The 17,832-nt window shown below is 40.6% G+C and overlaps 1 protein-coding gene across 1 annotated transcript in view; it reads left to right on the forward strand.

Annotated features, from left to right (window-relative positions):
* LOC310956191 (rho GTPase-activating protein 26-like) overlaps positions 1–17,832 on the forward strand; it is an 86,418-nt gene that overhangs the window by 15,617 nt on the left and 52,969 nt on the right. The gene's annotated exons all lie outside the window — the stretch shown is intronic.

Raw genomic sequence — 17,832 nt, forward strand, 5'->3', positions numbered from 1 at the left:
TACTCTTTCCATCTCCATTGCCGGAGCTCTTCAGCAGTGTTTGTTAGAGGAAAGGAAGCGTGCTGCTGCTCAGCTTCCACCACCTAGATTTTCCCAGCTGGTTGAGGGATTTGAAGTGGCAGCCCTCCAGTCACAACCTATTATATATGTAATGGATTGATTTGATACTTTGTTTCACTGCCCCACTTTTCCCATTATTGATGTTTCCCACATTTATATGTTTAGTTCTGCAGTATACTTTCATATTGAAATACTGTAGAAACATGCAATTTTCAACTCTATCTATCTGTGTGTTGGAGTGCAAGAGACGGAGCATGTGCAAGGGTGGACTGAGGGGAAGACTTGTATACACTGCCGCCCAGAGCCAACCCAAACTAACCACAGTCCACTGGCATGGAGAGCGAGGAAGTGTGTGTGTGTGTGTGTGTGTGTGTGTGTGTGTGTGTGTGTGTGTGTGTGTGTGTGTGTGTGTGTGTGTGTGTGTGTGTGTGTGTGTGTGTGTGTGTGTGTGTGTGTGTGTGTGTGTGTGTGTGTGTGTGTGTGTGTGTGTGTGTGTGTGTGTGTGTGTGTGTGTGTGTGTGTGTGTGTGTGTGTGTGTGTGTGTGTGTGTGTGTGTGTGTTCAGCTCCCATGCTGCTCCAAAAATAACCCCCTGCTAAGAATATTTAATCCCCAGGTTACTGCTCTCTCCTCCCTTTATGCCTTGCTCTTTATCACACCCTCACACATTTGATGTGCATACTGTACACACACATACATACACACTCACACACACGGAGTGGTGGTGTGGGGGGTTGGTGTCCCAGTGCAAAGCTCCGGTTTAGTGGGGGTAATCTGGTAGGTGTGTGTTCGCTTTATTCTATCTGATTTCATGCGTCTGGTGTCATTGTTGGGGATAACTTGGTGGGCTTGGCCTGTCTGAAAATGGCTTTGATCTATAGGATGAGGGAATCTCTGTATTATTTATTTATGTTTTGTCTTTAGGATTTGAGAACTATATTTTTATTTGTAGTGATATTTTAGATCTTCCTACTCTGCCGTTTGGTCCTGATCATATCCTGCAGGGATGCCGATGGGACTCGGGTTAGGAGGGCAAGCCAAGGGGGGTGGGATTTAAGCGGGAAATTATAGCAAAGACTGTTTCTGCCATGGCTTGTGGTGGATACTGGTTACAGAGGGTGGGGCTCTCCTCTGGTGGACCAACAGTGTTTTGTAGTGTAACCATTTCACTTCCTTCAAAGGCAGACTTCAGGTGTGTGATGTGTGGTGCTGCTCTGCTGAGGACCAGTGTGCAGTATTAAGTGTGTGTGTATTTTATACAAAGAAACCATCTTATTTTGTTGTAAATAGTACAATGTTATTTGATCTGTTAATACTAGTATGCCTTAAGAGGAGTTTGAGTGTTTTTCCTTATCTAAAGCAAGGATCTAAGGAGACAAGAGTGGCATATGATGTACTGATTTTTTATCATACTGCTATTATTTTTTTTCAAAATCTAAGAATGTTTGGCTCTTTCTTACACCCAGTGCAAAGTGGTACACAGCACAGCACATTGATATTTTCAGACGCACAGTTGTCATTTTCACGCCCATGTTGCTAAAAGCTGGTTGCTATGTTGAATTAAGAGACTAAAAACCCCTTTGCCTCTTGCGCCTTACTTTGCGCCCACAATATGCACCAGCTAACTAGCAAAAGCGGAGCTGTACACGCCCTGAATGCACTTGAGACCAGATCATCTAAATAGGGCCCTGTGTAGGGTGTTTCTTTTAATTTTAAAAGTGATGCTGCAGTTAGTAATGTTATGACATTTTAATTGTTCAGAGGAATGTAATGTAACAATACATTAAACCATCCCCATTACCACCACTCCTGTTTAACACAGCTGGCACAAAAGAAAAAGAAAAATCATCTTTCAAATTGAAGATGTCACACAAAGAGCTGTCCAATGGAAATCAAAAGCTCACTGCTGGAACCGCGAAGGATCATATGGTGATAAAAGCAAATTTCCTGGCCCACAACTGAAACACCAAAACCACAATAATGTAAAGCTCATTTGTCTCACTGTGCTGTAAGTCCCACAAAGTCAGTTTCCCCTCCAATGTCAACAGACCATCACATGTTGTACTCATGTTGATTTCCCGCTAATTTGGGGTTATTAAAGTTTCTTTAGGTGGCTATTGATTAGACCATTCTGAACCAAACTAACAACATGTTAAAAGGGTAAATCGAGTGGAATTCCCCTTTCGGATTATCTGTAGACCAATCTATTTGTAGGTTGTCCAGTGGGATTTCACAGACTGACACTTACATTTTAAACTGAGATGTATCTCCTTTCAGCTTCCATTTAAAACACCCTGAATACTTACTCTGACAGTGGTAGTTTCTCACAATGGTTTGTGGTCTGCAAGAACATATGTTCAGAAATGTGGTTCAACTAAATAATAAGAACACTATTTGTTCTTGGCTGCTACAGGAATACAAATGTGTACCTCCTAGCACAGTGTGTTGATGCAAATTTTTCCACTAACACTTTGCTCTCAGATGTAATGTGGCAGTATCATTAGTAGATTTCATCCCTCCTTTAGTAATGTTCAGTAAACATTATTTTATAGATTTTTTTTGAGGCTGTTCAGTAGATAATGTAGAATAACAGCCATTTTGCTGTCAGTCCATAAAGATGAGGTAAACTTTCTCGGGGCATGGACTTGCCCGAACGACAGAAAGGAGGATGGAATTCGCAATAGGCAACTTTGCTGCCTCTAGGCAAACAGTGTATATCATGTCTTCAAAGTTCAACTTCAAGCTTGTTTCTCCCCAATCCTGTGTGAGTGCATTACCAGGGTGGCATTTCAAATATCGTCTTGCTCAGTTTTGAACCTCCAACCCTGTCATCTTTTGTGTCTTCTCATCTTTGTTTCTCTCTGTGTCGGGCTGCCCTCAGAGGAAGGACTTAAACTGACAAGCCACCGAGCAGCAGCCACTCGGCCGCAAAGCCCCCAGGCTGCTGTGATCTGTCCTGACAGAAAGAGAGACACAGAGAGAAATGGGGGGAAGAGAGTCAGAGAGAGAGAGAGAGAGGGAGAGAGAGAGAGAGAGAGAGGGGGGGGGTTACTGACTACACAATCAAAAGACTGTAACAGAGGATTGAACGAGTAGTCTCTCTTTATCTGTGCTCTCTGTGCACACTGTAATAGCCAATGAAAAGAAAATGAGGCTGTGTGTGTTTGGATGCTAATAAAGCGTATGATGGTGCCTTCAGGGCTGCTTTTAGTCTCCTACTTGGAGAGAGAATGAGTGTAAGGCAGGGTGGCGTGTTCAGCTTCTGTATTTTCTGTAATAAATCAGATATGTAAGTCAAGCTAATCAGTTATGATTTTATTAACATAACTGTGTGCTCTAATCTTCCGTACAGTAGCCTATGTATTTTATCTGAGCAATCAATCAGACTCATCTTTCAGGGAGTTATTAGCTGTTAAGTCTTGTATTTCTTCTTAAGTTTTGTTTTACTCAATATTAATTAGAATCTTTTAAAACAGGTTTTTCCTCAGCCCTCTTTTTGCTCAGCATGCAGGGTTTTAGGAGGATTATAGACACAAATCTATGGAATATTTTTGACGCTTTGAAAATCAACAACAATTTTAAAATCCACAGTTTGGCATTTTCTTGCAGACCTCTTATCCAGACTGTAAGACTAACAATAAAGGTATTATTTAGTGAGAACTATAAAATATTAATGATTTAATTAAAACTTTTATCAAATTAAACTTAAAGATACAGCAAATTCAAAATGTACTGCACTCAGTGCCTTTTCAATGATCTGATTTGAAGTAAATTATTTCCACTAAGGCAAAGTTGAAAAGTTATGTACAGTAATATTATAGTCAACAACAATTCTGCACCTCTCTGTTAGAGTGCCATTGAACAAGGCATTTATCCTTTTGAAGATTGCCAAAATGTGTCTGAAGTTATTCAAACTACTCCAAGTGTATTTGAATGAATTCTCATTTTTGAGTTGCAGTCATCGTGTCATTTCTTCATTTCATTAGTTTGAACTGTATTTACAATAGGATTTTGCACCTTGGAGAAAGATGGTGTGATAGAACAGACAGACATTAAAGACACAATGCGGAGGGTATGAAAACACAGAGAGATATTCTTGCATGTCAAAAGTGTAAAATTTGGACAAAGGGAATGCAGCCTGGTTTGCATTTGCTGAGAATGTATTTGAGATTATCGCTCCGTGTTTTGACACAGCACCATCTGTTTAAGGCTCCAGGAGATTGAGTCACATATTTAAGCCGTTTTGTAATTCAAGTAAAGTTTAAATGTGAAAACCATTGAAATTGGTATTAATATGGCAACAGTTGTATGTTTCATGCTGTTTGTGTATATGGGAAAGCCCAACTCTGCACGCCATCTCTGCACACTCTTCCCATACCCCCCAAACCTCCTGTCCTCTTTCTGACTGGCCCAGCTCACAACTCGTCTTAAACATTTAAAGCTGCCAGTGCGCTTCCTCAGAAGAACTCTTTGGGGGGTCAAATAGCTTCAGAAACCCCCTCCCCCAATCCTTTCCCATGTCGTATTTGGAGAAGTTGTGCCTGACCATTTCTTTAACTTTTGGAATACAACAATTATACGTCCACGCTGTGATAGGCCAGCTTTGTGAAGGTGATGGAGCCCAGGTGTAAAATGCTCTCTGTTTTTCACATGATTGACTTCCGGCAGATAATGTCTGAAAATGTATGCCATTATCCCCATATGTTAATGATTTTACCAAATATAACATGATAATGTTAATGCAACATTATTGGGCCATTATGTAGAGACTTGCTCCTGGCCTTCCTTAACCTCACAGCAACTTGCACAAGGCTGCAGCAGGTGTCGGAGACAGCTTGCTCACACATGCATGCGTACGCACAGCGGAATGAACACATGCATGCTGAGACACACGCTTGCCCCATTAGTTTGCCTTGTAGCTATGGCCAACAAAATTCAGCACATCCACACATTTGCAATTTAAACCCTGAGTTTTCTTCTCGCTCAAGTACGATGCATGTTAGGAAAAGATTGCTCAAGGAGTCAAATTCAAACCTTAAAGCTTGTTAAATTAATAGGATAACCTGGTAACATGTTGACAGGAGAACGAAGGATTAACAATGGGAGAAGAGAGGAAAGAGAGATTACAGCTAGGTACTTGGTCCCTAGTTTGGCTCACTAAAGGTTGAGGTTTAAGTGCTGGTGATGGTGATGTTGGGTGTTGGTTGGGGGTTGGGTGTTGGTGGGAATGACTTTGAGGCTAATTCATTGAGCTAAAAGAATATTAATTTAAACATATATTTCTTTGCCTCTGGGAAAGAGATGAAGGACATGGCCAGAGAAAGGGAGAGATTTGAAAAAGTAAATGTTCAGAGGCAGACTCGCAGGCCAGACTCCACGTCTAGATAAAAGTGCAATTTCTTATTCCTTTTTTAAGGATTCTGTTTGAAGCTGTATTTCTCCGAATACCCCCAACACCTCCAGCAAATTCTTTGCTGCCACAACACATAAAAGGAAGCATGGTGCGGGGGGCGGGGGGTTGCTAGGCTGGCTGGCAAATGTCAGATGGCATTGGATACCCAACGAGATGACTACTCTGTATCTGCCCAGTGGACAACTGGTCCTTTTCCAAGGTAAAGGTTGCCATGTGGTGGCCATTCAGGCTATGTGTGTTCACTGACTCAGAAAAATAAACGAGATCACAGTTTTTTGTTTTAGTTTTGGCAAACATTTATGGTTTCCAGTCTCTGTTGCCATATAGCAGATCCAGGCTTTATCTTTTGATTTTGTGGTGGTTTTGAGTGTGCACTATAAATATTAATACATTTAATAGCAGATGTGCGCAGTTTTTAACTTTTGGTTTCTTTTTTAATAATACTTTTCTGCAGGTGAATAAAAATGATAGCTATCTGTTATACAAGCTTAATTGCAAGCATATATCAGTTAGGTCAGAAACAAGTAGTTGATTGATTAGTCCATTGTCAGGATCAAAATCCTAAAAACATGAGGATTTCATATATTTTTTTTAATATCTTTAGGGTTCTGACAATAATCATTTTAGATGAAATATTAATTCAAACAACTGCAGTTAAAATAAGTTGTACATGTCAGAAAGTTCTCTAATGGACCGCAAGTAACCATTCAGTCAAGCATTCGTTTTATATTTTGCAGCAATCCATTCATTATTGGCTGTTTGATGATTCATTCTAAATGAATGTGTTGACACCATAGTACATGAGATATTTCCGGTCTTAAAATATAACAGAATGTTCCCAGTTCAGCATTTGGGTTTAGTTTTTCTGGCTGGAAACCAGTCTGGATGGAAAAACCACTTCCCCTTCCTGTTCTTGTTTGGCACTTCCTGGTTTAAACTTCCCAGAGCTACAACAAATAAAGTAGAAAGGGTGGCCACTGTAAGCCTGGGAAAGCTTTTAGTACGAACACCATGCAGCTGTAGCACTTTGACATAGCAAACTGCACTGTGCCTATGAATATTTTGACAAAATATTTAGGGCTGCAAGTAATTATTATTTAGTAGATTATTCCGCAGATTATTTTCTTAATCAATCATTTATTTTGTCTATAAAATGTCAGAAAATAGGGAAAAATGCCCATAATATTCACCCCCCCCCCCATCCCAACACAACATTTTGTTTGGTCCAATAAAGCACTGAAATATTCAGTAAATTACCATACATGACTAAATACCTCAGGCCATACTTATTTTTGAGCAGCTAGCACCAGTGAATGTAATGCAGTTTTGCTTGTGATGCTTGAAAGAATAACCTAGTTTTCAAAATAGTTGCAGGCTAAATTTTTGTCGATCAAGTAATCTATTAATTAACTAATTTTTTCAGCTCTAAAAACTTAACTCCAGGTCTACTTACTTACTTTCGTACAAGCTTTTAACATCATCTCACGGTCTTCCTCAGTGAAGGGAGTTTGCTCAGTTGTCATGGAATTGGCTCAATCATGTGGACGATATGGTTGAAAGCTCAGTAGGATTATGGTTCTTAGCTCGAGACATTTTATTGTTGCTTGCCACATTGGTACTGTATGAAAGCTTTCTGATTCAGAACAGAAGTTCAACGACTAGTAGTTAATTTCCTTAGTTCACTGCCAATTTTCACAATTTCAAAAGCCATTTATTTGGGAATTTAAATAAAGAATACAGTTAGGCAAGACTTTCAATGATTTACCTGCCACAGTGGCTAGATTACACAAAATTGGCAATAACCAAAATCCAAATGATCATTTTTATACACAAGTTAAATGTTGTTAACCTTGGTTTCCCATTTATTCTCTAAGTTATGACTTTCACTCTTTTTTGACTTCCCTCTTTATCCCTTTCTCTGTCTGGTATGAGGAGAGAGAGGATTCCACCCAATCCTGTTATAGACTACTGATTTATTTCCTGGTTAATGTCGCACAGAATCTGTGTTCAGAGCTGCTGTCCTGTGTCGTCTTAGACAGAGAAGACTGGCTCTCGTACAAAACATCTTCAGTACAGTCAGCACTGGCACTCACACAGCATGTTGGCATCTAATTCACTGGCATTTCATCCAAGTATTCAGTTGTAAGTGAGGTTGGCATCCATAGAGGGCAAGTTGCCACACTGTAGCGCCGCCATCGAAAGCATAACCTAACCATGTAATGTCTTTAAGACTGGCATGGCAGACATAATAGCTATTACAATTGAAATACATTCTACTTATGTAGGTCAAGTCTGAATCAACATGATGCCATCATCTCCTGAGTAGGTTTTCTGATTTTAGCGATTTTTGAGGCCTTTATTATAATTTGACTTTCCATACTTTGCATTGATTTAGATTTACTGAATAAGTAAATTATTATGTTATCAAGACAATGGTGACTTATTGTTTACATTCCATTGCCGTGCTGGCGATCAGCTGAGATGCCAAGATGGAAGGAGCAGAGCAAACCAACATGGCCCAGACCTCTTCGTCGGCCCACCTATCGATAACTCTGCTCTTTGATTTTTGCTGCCCCATGTTCTTGATAAAAGTGTGTTTGCTACTGCTTGGCCGGCTTTTAAAAATGGCACGGGTTGTTGTGGCATGACTACTACCTCATATCCCGCTTTGAGCGTCAGCCTTCTGAGTGACTCATGCAAATTAGGGGTGTTTTTGGCGAGATAGACCCGCCGCATTCTGGGTAGTCAACCATAGTGCAACGGGCTTGTAGTGAGTGCTGCAGTGGCGAGCGCTTCTGATCTGCGGCCCTTTTCTGCGTGCTCCCTCTTTCTCTCCACTCTTACAGCACCCAGAATTTTTAAGATGGAGTGTTTTCTTCCATGTAACTTGGACATAAGTTGGCCTTGTGACTCATACGGGCCACCTTACATCAAACTATTCTGTACTTTCTTCTCACTTTGAGGAAGAGCGCCGCATATCACTGATCAGCTGATCACCAGTGATCCGGTGATCCATTCAAAGTGGTACGTCACCTCCGGAGTCTGGTAAATACCTGTCAGGCCTTTTTTTGTAATGGAAACACGGCGAGTAAGTGGCCATTTGAGAGGGCGTGCAGTGAAACTTTTCCGAGTGACCACATTTTACCCTAATGGAAACGCACCTAATGCCGTTAGTTTAGAGTGAGCTCACAAGGTCACGGTTAAGCTCTCAGAGAGGGTTGTAGGCAGTGTTTTGCTGTATGTTTGTGTTGTCGTTTGGAACAGAGGTCAGGTTTGTGTCGGGCGTACGGGAGGATGTGGACGAAGGCTATTTGGAGACTGGCACTAATCTGGTTAGTGTGGTTTCCACCCTCTCTCCTTTCTCTTTCTCCTATCGCTACTCTTTCCTTACTGGTCTGGTCTACCATGTGCCCAACAGTCGTTTACACAGTGGACTGCTACTTGAACGCAGCATTGAACTGTTTGAATGAAATGCTATACTACACGTCAAGACTCAAGCAGTTGGGTTGTTTTGGTTCATTATTTGAGAACACGGCGTTCTGAAGATAAAGTTTTTGGGCAAAGCTGATGGAAACATGTGTGAACAAAGTTGCCTCAGTAGTGTTGCTTTAATATGATTTATTCACAACCTCTTCACATAATGATGAAGTCTAAAAGTTCTTTTTCCACTGTTTGTGTTGGAATGGCATTTAGCTTGTCTTGTTGTACCAGCGATGACCTCAAGTGAGTCTCCAAGGCAGCTCGGAATATGCAACAAGCCACAACAGAAACCACTCTGTCATCTTCTGCCTCTTGTTTCCTTCTCTGGCTCTCACCTTGTCTGTGAGAGTGTATGTGAGTGTATTTTGGGGTTTTTCTAGCATCCTATGTTCTCCACACTCGCTGTCAGTTCTGTGTAAAGGGAAGGTCATGTATTCTCTTACATTTCCTCTTTTGAAGAGGAGGCCTGGGCTCCATATTAAGTCATGGTCATCTTATCAGGGAATGCATTTAGGTGAGTGATTCTGGGGACCACTGGGCTGCAACATATATTATTTTCATTATTAAACAGCCATGGTTTGGTTTGGTTTCAGAAAATAGAAGAAAATGCCCATTTAAGTTTCTGAAGTTTGTATGCAAAAATAAGTTTTGAAATATGTGGAAATACTTTTGAGGGTTAAAAAAATGATTTTTAAAATGTATTATCAATTAATGTGTTGATCCTCAAGTTGAGGAGCAGCAATCAGGCAATGTTGAAGTTATTTCTTAGTATCAAAAAGTAACAGCAATTGTGTGTTCAAATTGTTTCATAGTCATTGCATGTTTATGGACTAAACATGTTTAGAAGAATCACAAGTTGACACAAAACATAAAGTGACATAAGTTGCAACTTTAAAGCTTAAAACCACTGCAAAGTGGATGATAATGGCTGCTCATCGGAAATGGTTCCAAAAGTAAACTGCAATTATATGGATAATCTCAATTTGCTTTGTCCGTTTAATCGTCACTTCTCCTTTTCTTCTAATCCTTGTCTTGTTGCAGTCGATCTTAACATCATGAAAAGCTAACATCATAAAGCTCTAGAGGAAATGCTACTGGGTGCACATGGATACTTGTGGTGTCTGTGTTCTCCTCACTTCACAAGAATGTTATAAAACTGGTCAAAAACCTGGTGTTTTCCTTTAAATTACGAGGTCAGTTTTAGCAAGAGCAGGGCATTTCTGGCCCTGTATCCTCCGCTCGGATTCCAAGTCAGATTGTCCAACATTCCTGCTGTGGATTTTTCCAGCAGCAGCTGGCGGTCCGCAGGATGATTTCACCCCACAGACGCTCTTTTTAAAAAATAAAGGGAGAGGAAAACCTCCCCGGTTGTCTCCGCTCGCTGTGTCAGCAACAGGCGTGGCAGAGCAGAAGAGAGGTTGAAAGACGGTTACAGAGAGAAAGTGAGGGAGGGATAGGGGGAAAAGAGCATACAAGTGATGAACAGAAAAATAAGTGAGAGGGAAATATTGAAAGAAATTAAAAATGACAGATGTAGACACAGGAAAAAATACTGAATGAGACACTACAAAAAAAACAACAACCGACGTACAGAGGAACTGAACTTCCTTCTCCTTGTGGTGGCCTGGCTTCTTTGTGCCTGTTGCTGGGATACGAAAGCTATGTGGCCTGGACAAGAGGAGGGAGAGCATGAAAGCCTCAATGATGTACAGTGTTTCTCGTTTGTCCCCATAGCCACACACAATTTCCAACTATTAGAGTCAATTACACAATAATACAGTCAGTAACTTACAGTAATTTGACCAACAGACACTAGAAAGTGTTTGGATGTTCAATGCTCCATTGTCTTTGTAAAGATATAAAGTGACAAAGTGGTCAGATATTTTAACATTTATACTTGCATGCAAATCAGACATTATGTGTTTTGGAAGATCATGACCAATGCAGGAGTTTGAGGCAGACATGATTTCCGTTATGGGAGAAGTTATGAAACGATTAGTTGATAGAAAGTTCAGACTCAATTTTGATATACAATCAATTGTTTGAGCCAGTTATCAAGCAAAAATGTCGTTTTAGTCAACTAAATGATTAATCACTCAGTGAAAAGATGGCGTGATGCTTAAAATAATCGTCATTTGCAGCCATGCTTGACATAAACAAATAGGATCTCTATATTTAACAGAAGCCCATGACATATAAATAAATAAATAATAAATCCATTGCAACATTTGAGGTGGTGCCTTGAGAGTAGCAATGCACAACAGTATGTAATCATCAATACTTGAAAATGTCTGTACTGTTTTTCTTCCTCCCTCCCTGACCCCTTCAATATATTCCTCTTTCCTCTCTCTTTCTTTATGCCTTTAATCCAGCCAGAAACAGTTCCCATCTCCTTCAGCTACAGCTGTTTCTCAGCTCAGTTCCCTCCGTCCCTCACTAAAACTATATGACTTTCTTCCTCTTTCTGTTTCTCCGAACTCTGCCTGCCCCCTCTCCACCATCTCACTCTCAGTTCATTCTAGTCGGGACTCTGTGTGTCATTGTTAGGCTCTTTTTGTTGCCAGGCTTCATTTCGCCATTGTTATTCACTTTGTTGGCCTCTGACCACCATTCAGCCAGTTTCTGATGAGCAAAGTGCTATTACAGGGCAAAGAAAAGCAATAATAAACTAGCGCAGAGCTTCATTGACTTTATAATCTCTGTGAGATTTGGAGGAGATGATTTTATCTTTCTTTTCTGTGCTTTTCTTTTTCTTAGCTGTTTCTTTAAATTCCTTCCATCGGGTTTCTCCTTGGGATGGGCAGCTTGACACTCATTAAACAGGAATGAAGATGCAAGTGGGGTGTGTGCGTACTGTTCGTTTGCCATTTCTAGATTGTTTAGCTCCATGAAAGGTCGGACCTACTGTTTGGGGCAAAATTAAAAAGAGCTGACTGTCTAATTACAGTGAACTTTTACACTACACAAATGCTCCCGTACACACAAACACTTGTTCCCTCAGTCGCTTCACTGTCACTTTCAGATGTGATGAAAGCCATCTGCTGAGATAGACAAAGGGAGTGTTTCCAGCGTGTGCGGGTGTGTGTGTGTGTGCTGGGTCTGTTTTGTCAACTCCAGTGCTGTGTCATGTGTTGGCCCATGTTTGCTTTTATAAGTGGTTCCAAATGTGGGCTAGTGAGTACCCTTGTTATAGTGTGTGTGATTGTGTGTGTGATTGTGTGTGTGTGTGTGTGTGTGTGTGTGATTGTCTGTGTGTGCTGTCATGACTCCCACATGCGAGGGAGTTCATCACAGCTTAGTGGTGTTTATGGGCCACAGAGATGCTGCTGGCAGACACACAAAGGTTTTCACAACATTATCCTAGTAAATATAAAAACAAATGTTCGTAATCTGTTCATGGTCATGGCGGATAAACAAAACGTTTTTGTCACTATGTTACAAATGTTTTAGGATTTATGAAATTAGAGATTTAAAGTTGTAAGCTGAAGAACCCAAATCAAACATTTGACTTCATCGGGTTTATTAAAACAAATGACATATGCTGTATATTACTTAAAATACTGGAATGCTAACAGTTGTATAGTTTAAGTCACTGTTTAAAATGTTTAAATATTTTAAACTTGTGTCAAATGTAATTCCTTAAGTTCGGTTATAATATTACCTAATGTATTTCTGCATTGCCTTCTGGTCAAACGCGTGTAAAAAATAAACCTGGCAGTGAATTACTGGCATTTGACTGGTGGGGGGTCTTTGTAAGCTTGTTGTTAAACCACCAGCAAGAGTATTTATACAAGTGGCGGCAATTAGTCTGTGATTGACAGGTATGTAGAAACTGTGTGTGAGTGTGTGTGGACGACATATCTTTTGAAACAGCTATAGTGGAAGTGGTACATTTTGGATTGGCCTGGAGGAGCGCACATTCATGGGCCCCATCCTGGTTGTGGGAAGTGGAGCTACGTGGTCAGTAAAAGGTCTGTCCTGTATCTGAAATCACGTGAACCTCTGATGGAGTCAATCACTTTGAATGATCGAATTTAGAAAGTATTGAAATGATGCCCAGTATGTTACCTCTGCTTTTTTGAATCTAAGAGTTTTTATTAAATTTGTAAATACATGTGTATATGACACAAGAATGCATTGCATCGTCCCTTGCACTTTGTCATTACACAATGTATGAAGTTGTGTCCATCTATCTCAGAAGCCTTGGATTCCCAATGCAGGTCAAAAATACGCTTCTTTAATACATTTCACATTGACTTTGTGCGGGTGGCCACCTATTCACTGACATCAGTTATCGAAATTGGTATAGATTTCTGTCGATTCAGAAACTTAACTGTTCAACTACTTCTAGCAGTGTTACTGGTGAAAATCCATTCATTGTGTTTCATTCAGTGCATTCCTTTTGAACTGTACAGGCAGCCAGCTTAGCCGTTGGAAGGTGATGAGATAAAATATAACTCTGAGGTGTTTTTCCTCTCTTTCTTCCTATTTCTCTGCCAATCTCCTCCCCTTTCGTTCAGTCTCTGAAGTGACGTTATCGCTGTTGCATCCAAATCAAACTTAGAGCGTTGAAACAGTCTTGGATATGACTTCTCTTGTGTCATAACAAAGCATTCGAAATGTGACTTTATTGTTTGTGTGCAGTTGGAATACACAGTCACATGCTGTTTTTCCAGTCAACTATTCCGTCACAGTGCATGTCACAATATTCCAGTGACGGAAGAGGCTGAATTTGATTCTACTGCTTTTAGTAATCCACCTTTAACCTCTTAACATTAACCCACTTTACAGCCTGCAGGGACTGCATGACGAGGTATTAGATGGTATAGACATAATGTTACTGGACAGCGCTGAATTTTTTTTTCCTTGCTGTTCTCCAGCTGTGTTGGTGGATCGTATTACAGGCGGATGATGGACCTGAAATGTCAAACTGTAACAGGATCAGCATTCATGGCCAGATTTGACCTTAATCACTCATATTTGCCTTACTGTGGGCACAAGAAGAATGATGAGACAGTACATATTGTGGGTCAATGTACACTGACCCAGTCTGCTTCCTATAAAGCTGAGTAGAACGGACAGACGAAGTGTGACCTTTTACCTCTTCTTAACACCTCAACCTGCATTCACCATGGCAATGCCTGAAAGAAGCCATCTCTCCTTCCTCGCCTTTTTCTTTCTCACACTTTCCCTTCTTCTGGGACTTATTGTTGCCATGAAAGTAGTGTTTCCTCCCCGCTAACTGTCGAACTGAAGTGTTCTCTTTCCAACAGGAAAGCCCAGCCATGAACTGCATAATGTGTGATGATGTTCACTTACACTTGGCATTTTTTTCTTTTTTCTTTTCAAACTTGTTCTCGGGCCACTCATACTTTATTATTGAGGAAGGAAAAGGGCTGAACAGAGATCAAATTAGGTTAAAACCCGCAAGGTTTCAATTGGATTATCTTTGTCTTTGCATAAAGCTGTCAGTATGCCACAGTGAGGATGTTTGAGTTTGAAAGTATTGACCTTTCCGGTACCCGCTACTCTCTTTCTGTGTATGTTCATCTTTCTTTCTCTGTCTTTTTGTCGCTCACACAGACACCCATAGATGCTTGCACACACACAGAATACAGGGTAGAGTATTTTGCCAAGGGGTGAGGTTGTTGGCTGTCAGATATTGGGGTCAGTTTTACAGGATTTCCCTAAGAGAGGTGAAGGGTTTTGGCAGCCAATGTTCCTTTACTGTACTGTACTGTGTGTGTTGCAGTTGTGCTCTCAAGTCCTCTGCCACAAACAGTGCTGCATTTTTCTGCATATAAGAGTGAAAATTAGAGTGTTTATTCATGGTAAAAATGGTTACCAGAGGAAAAAATATCTTAACTATTGATTTGATATACTCAAAAATCCAGTATTGTCCGGCTATACCGTAAACTCAGTATAAGAGCACAGAACTGTGTTTCCTTATATGATTGTTAAACCTAGATGAAAACCCAATGTACAATACGTGATGAACATGGCATTAAACATGTAGCAGCTTTTCCTTCTGGCTGATGGATCACTTTTTTTATTATTTAGTGCAGCTTCAAAAAGTCTATTAAAAAGTCAATATTCCGCACAAAGGACATATCTTTTGGGCATATAATAAAACATGATGAGCATTTTTTGGGCAGTTACGATGCTTCATTTTAAATTCTTCTCACCCACAGGGCTGGGAACTCAACAAATATAAAACATACTGTAGCTGGAACTGTGCTAAACAATGACCCAGCGATTTATTGTAGTAGTCTAAAACCACATGTGGAAGTACATTCAATTCATATGGCGTATTCTTCTGTTGGTCCTGGAATGATGCCAACCACAAAGCAATAGTTACACGGTGACATTAATTAATTTTAGATCAAATGAAAGTGTTTCAAGCTAAACTCTATACCAGATTTTACACTTTCACTTGAACATCACTTTCACTTATTTAGATACAGTCAGTCTAAGAAGTACATAACATCCTGTTAAATCCCACAATTTTTATAAGTAGAAGAATACATTGCGCTGAGTAGTATGATTTTACAGTCTTTTGACAAATCCATCTCCTTGCTTGGCTGCTGGGTCCTGTAAAGAATTAGATGAGGAGACTGAAATCTGTCTTTGTCTCCACAGATGAATGGTGTGCGTGCATGTGTGTTTGTGTGTGTGTGTGTGTGTTTGCCCCACTTGATGAATAGGGTTTCTATTCACATGCTTGTGGAACAAAGCTACTGCAGAGTTCAAGCTACTGCTGGATATCCTGTTGATATCACACAGGCCCATTCTTTCGACTGTGTATGTGTGCGTTTGTGAGTTGATACACATTCACATAGCACCCGTTGTACATTGCTGCTGCATGGTTGTGGTTAATTAAAGATTCCTTTTGTGTGTGTGTGTGTGTGTGTGTGTGTGTGTGTGTGTGTGTGTGTGTGTGTGTGTGTGTGTGTGTGTGTGTGTGTGTGTGTGTGTGTGTGTGTGTGTGTGTGTGTGTGTGTGTGTGTGTGTGTGTGTGTGTGTGTGTGTGTGTGTGTGTGTGTGTGTGTGTGTGTGTGTGTGTGTGTGTGTGTGTGTGTGTGTGTGTGTGTGTGTGTGTGTGTGTGTGTGTGTGTGTGTGTGTGTGTGTTCACTGTGCTTTTGTGAGCAGGATGCCTCATTCCAGCCCAGCAGTATCCAAAACCACTGTCCTTTTAGGGTGTCGGTAGCTAGTAGCGATTTCTACGAATTTGTGGAATTTGTCTCCGTAGAAGAAGCCAAACTTCCCTTTTGGTCATGCTGCTACACACAGTCTCAAACTGTAAGCTGTAAGTTCGGCCACTTCAATGCTGTTTTGGTGTTTATTTGGGAAGTTAACCTGTTAAAGCTAGCATTAGCATGTTGCGTGGCTAACCTGGCTAGCATTCATGTAGACAGTGTTTTCAGCTGCTGAGGTAACGGATTCAGTTTATGGTAAGGGGCATAACATTTCCCGGCAAGCAGCATAAACAGTTGACCAATCACAGCAGAGCGAACCAGCCAACCAATCGGAGCACACTGGGCTTTTCGGGAGGGGGTCGGAGGAAACAGAAGCTCAGATAGAGCCTGCCACACAGAGGTGCTGCATGGGTGCTGCATGGGTGCTGACACCCTTTGACACTCTTAACCCGGAACTGCCACATGTCACTGCGGAAACAAAGCTCCTATAGAATCCTCATGAGAGGAACATACACTTGTATACATTGTCTTAGTCAAAGTACCGATCATCCCATCGTTGGTGGATGAAGGTGATTAGTTCATGAATGTAGATGTTATGTTGCTGATACTGTGTAAGGAGGGTATTTACCGTGCTGAGCCAAAAACAAATTCCACTGACTTTGGTCACAGGACCATTAAAGGGAAGCGAAAAAGAAGTAATCGTTAAGATCTGGGAACAAAGCAACATTACGGCAATAAAGTTACATTATTAAATTGTCAAAAAGTGAACTGTCCCTCACTGCGCAGGAAAACTGTTTGGCATGTGTGGTAGATCAAAGTTAAACCAATAAGACATGGATGATAGGGACAAAATCTTCATATCACAATAATGACTGTAAACAGTTTACAACAGATCATTTTGGTGATAATTATTCTGTTCACCTGCATTTTCTCAAATAAGTTTGGCTGGTTGTTTTATAATTTCTTTTTCAACGACGGTGCCACATTCTTAGATCTCAGCAATAAACTTACAGTGAATACAATCTGATATAGGTGATAGCCAAAACTACAACAATAAGAAAAGGTTGTAAAACATTATAATGATTCCATAAGATCTGGCATGGAAGCATACATTTGACAGGTTGTAATAAATGTAGTGTGCACATTACTTGTTGTTCTTTCATAAATATGATAAGAGTTCAAGACTAAATACTTATCTATATACAAGTCTCAAAATCATGTGCTGCAATTGCTGGGTAGTGGTTGTTTGTCTGTATGTCTCCACTGGGCGTTATCATGAGCTCAGGAGGGAATGAAAGGGAGAAGAATGGGGGGAATTCTGTCACACAAGTGCGAAAGAAGAGGGGAAGGGGACAGAGAGGCAAGTGTCAACAGGGCCATTTATTTTTAGCTGCCACTGTCCTCAGCTGTCCTTCCTGCCATGACACGGACCTGGAGACACACGCACACACACACACACACACACATACGTTGACACGCAAACTCACACACAAACACTAAATAGAAGTGACAGCATCACATGCATCATCCATGCATCTCCAATCTGTGAACCCCCAACAATGTGGCTTTTTTTTACCCTGCAGCTGCAAATCTGATATTGCATATTCAAGAGATTTCAAATATTTTCCATCCAGCGGTTGATTTTTTATCACTTTAACAACAGACCTAGGCACAATACCAACG

Source organism: Echiichthys vipera (genome assembly GCF_963691815.1).
Source record: "Echiichthys vipera genome assembly, chromosome: 14".
NCBI classification, from domain to species: Eukaryota; Metazoa; Chordata; class Actinopteri; order Perciformes; family Trachinidae; genus Echiichthys; species Echiichthys vipera.